Source organism: Cynara cardunculus, assembly GCF_001531365.2.
Source record: "Cynara cardunculus var. scolymus isolate 2C chromosome LG 7, CcrdV1, whole genome shotgun sequence".
NCBI lineage: Eukaryota > Viridiplantae > Streptophyta > Magnoliopsida > Asterales > Asteraceae > Cynara > Cynara cardunculus.
This window is the reverse complement of record NC_037534.1, coordinates 13502540-13510309: the sequence shown is the minus strand read 5'-3', so window position 1 is coordinate 13510309 and position 7770 is coordinate 13502540. Positions and strand designations below refer to the sequence as shown.

The following is a 7770-nucleotide window of genomic DNA, read 5'->3' as shown; positions in this document are numbered from 1 at the left end:
TAATAAAAAGTCTTATCTAAAGGTGTTGTAATAAATTTACAAGACGCGTTTGTATGTCTTAACAAGTTCTTTATGATACTTTTGATAAGTGTCTTATAAACATATATTTCTATAAGACACTTGTTTTTATAAGACATCTTTTTAAATAGTATCCTTACAAATAGTTATTACAATGTTTTTTCATATAAAAAAAAGTTGTAAAAGACTTGTTACGACGTCTAAAAATGCCCTGTAAACTTAATACAACAAAATTGGGTTTGTAAATGTCCCAAATAGACTACTTTATAGAGCTCAAGTTTATAGAACCAAACGATAAAGCATCATATCTTAGAGTGTTGCAATAAGTCTATAGGATGTTTTTTCGGTGTCTTAACAAGGTTTTTAGAATATTTTTAAATTAAAGCATCATATTAGCTACTTTATATGAAAAAATGTATTATAGAATTATGTGTCTTATAAAAAGATGTGTTTATATGATACTTCTCAAAAGTGTCTTATAAAATAGCTAATACGACGTTTTATTTTAAAAATGTTCTAAAAAACTAAAGTTGAATCTCTCATAACCTAGAACCTCATCGAGTACAATATCTCTCACATCTTCCAATGGAAGATAATGGATGTCGACTCCATATCTATCCCACAAGATGGCTCGTCGTCGTCCTTCAACTGTGATACAAACTTACAAACCAAAACACCACAATCGCCAAGGGAGGTCGTCTACTGCGGTACATTAGGAGAAATATCTGAAATATGAAATTCCAAATCAATCATATTCAAATGTTTAATTTTATAAACGAATTTAAAATTGTACACCATACCCGACTCACGCTGCACCACCCTGGAAATGCGGACTCTATGCCATTGGCATAAGGAACAACCTAATAGGGCCCTTGCTGCCTAACCAAGTAGTTCCAAAATTGTGGAGTCTGTGTTGTCCACCGAGGATCAAGTTACCTTGATTCAAATATGAGGCGTACCCATGTCTCAATATGCTGTAAATCAAATACAAAAATTTAATCAATATTATAGAATCCTATTAGTTGAGTTCTAATACTAAAATTAAACACTCATTATGTTCAATGTGTAAGTCTTTAAAAGTTTATTTATAACTTACTCTGAAACTTGTCAAGCTTAATTAGAAATGTTCAAGTCGATTGGCTTTAATCTCCCTTACTCTTTCTACATGTTCCTCCAAGTTGCATTTTGGTGTAGCTTCACTCAAATGAAGCTACATAAGTATAAGCATACCCTAACATTCAATGATGAAGAAGATGTCGAGAGAGTCAGACGATTAAAGCTAACAAACTTGAACATTTTTGACGAAGCTTGGCATAAATTGTGTGATAATTGGAGTTCAAACAAGTTTCATGTAAACTACGAGTTCAATTGTTAAAACTTTACACATTGAACTTAATGTGTGTTGATATTTAATTGATCTCCAATATAAGAAATTACTTCTTTCACTTATATATGTTTTAGACTAATGTGGGATTATTGGTCGCCTTGACCATATTTGTTACTTTTCAAGCTTCGTGTGATTACAAGTGCGTGTACAGATGGTGGCCATAACGCTTATCTAATTCATGTAATACATCAAACCAAGAGGTGGTGGCCATAACGCTTATCTAATTCATGTAATACATCAAACCAATAATGGTATGGAGTTTAGAACACAAAATGACAAAAAAATGATCAAAGCTATGATGAAGTAAATGGTGTAAGCAAAACAAATGCCCTACTAAAGAAAGCATAAATTTGTTATTACTTGTAGGACATAAAACCCACACCATAATTCTTATAATAAGGTATTTAGGTCCTAAATGTCTTCAAACAACTTAGCCTTCATGTAGACAGTCGGATACGCATTGAAAAATAAAGTCAACACTTAGTCTAGTATTGATTCATCCACTGCACTTACAACTCCTATCCTTCTTGTTTTTGAGCATATTTCTCCTACTTAAGAGGATGAATTAAAATTCCTAACTATAATATAATTGTATATATACTTCTTAAGATGCCAATGGCACTTGACTCATGTCGTTTGGAGCTACGACCGATTTTATACGAATTCCATACCAATGGTATGCAGTTCCCGAGTAAAAAGATACGGGTTTTGAAAGTAGATGATTTGAGATTTTTTTATGCGTCGCTACTCGACTTTATTTACCAAATGAGAGTTTCTTCGGAAAGATTTGGATCCCCATCTCTTATTGTCAACTCGTGAGACTAACCATTGTTGTAATGACCGATCAATTCTTCGTTGCGTCGACCACTTTGGTAACAATATTGACGGCTATTCAAGAGACGGTCTATATACCTCAAGTTGAGCGTCCATTTAAACTTGTCGAATTCTTGAACTTGAGTACCTACGGTTTTCCTGCAACAGGAGAAAACTTAAGAAAAAGTGCCATGTATTCAGCAACAGTTTCTTCCCCACCTTGCTAGATAGTTGCATATTCTCGCACATAAGCATCATGATCTACCGATGTAAAGTACTGCTCGAAGAAAAATTGCTTGAAGTTATCCCAAGATAAATCTCTAACATATGAGATAATTTGGATCCAAGTTTCCCACCAGTTGTTGGCTTCTTTCTCGAACATATAAGTGGCCAAGAGGACCTTGTATTGATATGGGGTATCCAAGACATTGAAAATCTTTTCGATGTGTGGAATCTAGTTTTTGGCATCCACCGAATCTACAACAACTGAGAATGACTAAGGTTTTCGTTTGTTAAATCTCTCCAGCTATGTACAAATTTTCCCAGCCGGGATACTAGAATTTTCAGTAGTTGTTGTAGGGCCAGAATTTGGGTTCGGAGGAAGATTTTGTGTTGCCTGTCGCATAGCCTGGATGGTCTGCTCGAGATATCTAGGCATCGATACATCAGCAATGTTAGGCTCACTTTTGCCCCACATTGAGGTTCCAAGGGAGATTGATAGGGACAAGACTTAAAATCGAGTGTGGAACTTTTGGAGTCTTTAGACTCGCCTAAAAATTTTAATGTTCTAAGTTTATAAACATTTTTTGAAATGTAATATTTTGGGTCAAAAGCATGCTTTAGAAGTTGTAATCTATGTTTGAAGTTTATTAGTATCTTTGAATTAGTTGTCTTTATATAAAGTCCCTTAGTGACATTGTCGTTCTGAACCACGTGGACAGATGACGTTACAAATGAAATAGTTTATTGTTTTTTTATTAAAATAATTTAGAAGCTCAACAAAACTTTAGACTAGACTCCCCATACTAAGTATCAACCGCCTTCTATATACATATACTTTACTATCTCATAGGTCATATAGTACATCTCGAATATCGATCGAGAAATATTACGGGGTGAAATATTTGGTTATTGCAGAATCCAGACTCTTAAGGTTAATAATACCTTGAATAATAAATGGCTATACATCATATCATGTGAAACTGTCTTTACCTTAAGCTATATGTTTTCACGGCTTATTAGTTGGGGGAAAATTTATGTACTTCGAAATATTTTACATAACTTATGATTCATATAACTTTGTTTTTTTAAATGTAAAAAGTTTTGGGCTCGTTAGCCCATCAATAAACGTAGCCTGTTTTAGGACATGTATGGACTAATTATCAAGCCCACAAAAACGAGTTTAGACTTAATATATTAAGATTCATTGGACGAGAAAATCAAGTTGGTCCCGTTTGGCGACTACCCAATCTCATAAATGATCACCTCTAAGGGAGACTCTAGAGGTCAAGTCTAAAAGACCCCATGGGTAGAAATATTGGTTTCATATGGTTTTAGCGATTGGTGTTAGAAGTCTTTTTTATGGGGTTCAACATTCATTGTTGATAATAACTTTTTATATTGTGTTATAAATTCATCGATATTTTATTTTCATAGTTTCCTTATTGACTAATAGTTGTGTCTCGTTTGATTTACAGGATTGAATTGAATTTGGAAATAAATTCTATTTCAATCCGGTTTAAAGGATTTACTAGATATGAAATCCTAGGATTTCATTGAATTCCCACATCTATAGGATTCTGAAATCCCACGAAGGCTTCTGGTTTTCATGGGATTTGTATGTAATAATTTTTTTAAAAATGTTAACAACATTTGTTTTGTAATAATCAATTAATAAAAAAGTAATTTGATTACTTTTATAAATTACTTATAAAGAATGGTATACATTCCATTTCAAATCATACAAACCGAACTAATAGAATCACAATCCTTCTAATTCTAAATCTGAATACGAAACCAAGACAGAACTTTTACTTGTTCAAATAACAATTAAGGTGAAGCACGGTCAGGAACGACAAATCTCTTTATGATAAACAGATTCGTTTTGCAAGTTCGTTATAACGAGTAGTTCCTACAAAGAATCAGACGAATGATGTATACAATACCTGAATTCTCTCGGTGTAGATGCTACTATTCCACAAAACCAAATAACCAGGATGCTTCTTGTAGACAGATAACCATGCTTTATATACTTTTTATTGCATAATTATGCCTCTATTAATTAATTTATATGCTAATTAGAGATTTCTTATATCAAAAAATCTCAACAAAAAAAAAGTTCATATTCAAGAATAAAAAGGTTGTTTTTAATGATAATATGTAATAAATATTTCTAACTTATACAAAACAAAGCAAAAACGATCCCGATCTATAAAAACGTTATTAAGAGTACTGTACCTTAATAGTATAATTCCGAGTCCACCAATTCCAACAATCAGATCAAGATCATCGCCATCAGATCTTATCATATCTACGTTCGTGAAAACAAAAACGATCCCCATCTTTCATGGCATAACTCGCTACGTACGTTGCTAGTCGATCCGAATGCCAAAAACGTAAGTCGATATTAAGATCGGAAAATAAGCAGATGAAGTTAAATCACAAGTAAATTGAAGGCTGAAAATGGTGGATTTATGAGATAGATCCAATGGAGGAGGAGGAAATGTAAAGGGTGTCGGTGGTATTATTTATGATAATGTTAAGCCACATATATTTTATCTGAATATTTTTTAGAGTAAACTATGGTCCTTGAGGTTTGTTCAAATAGTTTTAAAATCCCAAGATGGTCATCTTAGTTTGTAAAAATGTATGATTTTGGTCTCTCTTTAACGGTTGTTAAAAAACTTCGTAAAATAAAGGGCATTTCGTTCTTTTATCAATTTTTCTATCTTTTATTTAATCAAAACCCACAATGACCAAAACCATGTCTCTCAATTAATGGAATTTTTAACGGTCGAAGGACAAAGTCTAAATGTTTTTACAAACTACGATGGCCATTTTGTAATTTTGAAACAATAGAGACAAAAAATGTTATTTGCAAACCATATGTTACTCTGTTTTTTATTTTGGTTGTGTTACTATGCTTTGGGCGGTGAAATGGACTTGGAATTATAGATTGTCAAATTGGGTCCGGTCCGGTCCGGTCATGGTAGCAGAGCCAGATGGGATTGGGACTGGTTTATAAAATGGTGGATCGGGATTGGTTAAACAATGAAACAAATACATGTAAAAATAGTATTATGAAACAAATATATGTTAAACAATATCTTAAATCGTAGCCTTTGATGAAAAACAAAATAGAGGAAAAAAAATTTATATCGGTTTGAACGAGTTTTTAACATTTTTATGGTTCTCATTTGATTTGTCCATTTATATACACGACCTAACACATAATAACTTTGAGTATCTAAAAGTGGTATATAAAAACTAGAAAGAGAAAGACGACTATATATAAAAACATTACTCTACTCTACGTTATTACTTATTAGACTATGCAAAAGGGTTTTATTTTGTTTTGATATTTGATGTAACATTTTTTATTAAATATTTACAAACAAATTATTATATAAAGTTGATGATTAGAGCATAAAATATAAATCTCTAGTACATATGAATTTCAGTAGAGTTAGTTTTAAGGACGAGAAAATCAACAAATTACAATTCATATCACTATTACAAAACAGAGTATCATCAACGGTCAAAATCCATTCGCAATTTGACAGAACATTGGCGAATATCCTATTACGGCCAAATTTCCCAATGAAAACAAAATCCATTGGTGAAATCTAATATTTTCGATACGAACTGGGAAATACTTTATTTTCTAAATTTTGAAATGATTTTCCACAAGTTGGTGATTGATCGATTGAGAGAACAATTTCTTTGAGCAAGACAATCGATTAGGTTGAAGGCGAATGGATTTGGTTAAAGAAACGGTAAGAGCATAACAAGAGGTGGGTTAACCTCCTATTAGATCAAATAGTAAAATGTTTTCATATCTTATCAAATAAAAAACAAACATTTTGAAGGTAACAGTCTTCAATTTGGTTCCAACTGAATATTTGTCAAGTGTTTTTATATCTTATGTTGCCTCAACAGATCTTAACCTTACAGTCTCAACATTGTACGAATTTTGTGTAATATACAAGAAGGAGCATCGTTTGGTTTTATCTCTTTTCTGAGGGTCAATATACCCAATGCCATGTCCTAGAACGTAGGCGAGCGCTGCATCTGAAATCATGGAAGATGACATACAAGTCTTTCGATTATGCATGATGAACACAATTACAAACTTGTTCTCAAAATGCCATTATTTTGTATTCTTCTTGTGTACTTTTCTTGATCTATCATAGGATGATATATATAATTGATATAAGATAGCCTAGAATAGAGCCATTAACTTTGGAAGCTTTGGATTTGATCAAGCTTGGAGCCGGCTACGATCATGTTACAAGATTATCCGTCGGCTATGGCGGAGCATGTTGGATTCAAGATTTTGTCAAGAATCTTGAGTTGATGCTTGAAGTGATGACAACTAGTATCATCGAGTTTGAATCCTTAACTATATATACAAGAGAAAGACAAAAGGTGTTTGAAATGGTTTGTAATTTAAACAGTAGAATTAGTCTTGCTGTTCCTCATCAGTGAACATCGTTTATTTGTGTTTGGAGACTTTGTTTATATTTTATATTGTGTTTGAATCAATCAATGTGTATTTTGGTTAGATTTTTGTATGTCTTAAAAATGGAGAAATAGACAATTATACATATTTAAACATTTCTCAATTTATAAAAGCAAGCAGTCTTATTTATTCAGATTTCAGATTTCGCACCACCTCTTATCAATTATAGTTGGAATAAAACTTTAGATTTCAACACTTCTTAAAACAAACAATATCTAAGGAATTGTTTGGCAAACATAAGTTAACTTATAAGTTAGCTTAATTTTTGGGTAACCGTTTGGATGCACGTAAGCTAGCTTACTAATAACCTAACTCATAAGCTAGATTATAAGCTAGCTTATTAACAAGGTACTTGAAGTAACCCTTATTAATATTAATTATTAGTTATAGATAAATATTAATAATTAATAAATATTAATTTATAGTAACTAATTTTAATTATATAATAACTATTTATAATAAATATTAATTATTTATAAAAAATAACATTAAATAATAAATAGTAATATGGATTAATTGTAATTTTGATTCGGCCAAATTAATATATTCAACCAAGTCGGAGCGGAGTTCATGATAAACTTTATTTGAGGGCATCTCAAAATTTAATTGAAGATATTATTGGAATTTGTGATAACTTGATTCTAGTTATCACCCAAGGTAAATAATATGTGATTATTTGATTAAATGATTACATGATAGAATGATAAATTGTTACGTTTGATCATGCTGAGATATGAAAATGTGCATAATATGAAATGCATATGTTATGTATTTACATGTATGCATGGTATATATATATATATATATATAT

At 31.6% G+C, this 7770-nt stretch overlaps 1 long non-coding RNA gene across 1 annotated transcript; it reads right to left on the bottom strand.

The window, feature by feature from the left end:
- Positions 1-300: 300 nt before the first annotated feature.
- Positions 301-4948, bottom strand: LOC112515533. Its single transcript, XR_003069532.1, has 3 exons — positions 4676-4948; positions 819-992; positions 301-743 (listed from the first exon to the last, which is right to left on the bottom strand). It is a non-coding gene; the product is annotated as an uncharacterized LOC112515533 (long non-coding RNA).
- Between the last annotated feature and the right edge of the window lie 2822 nt (positions 4949-7770).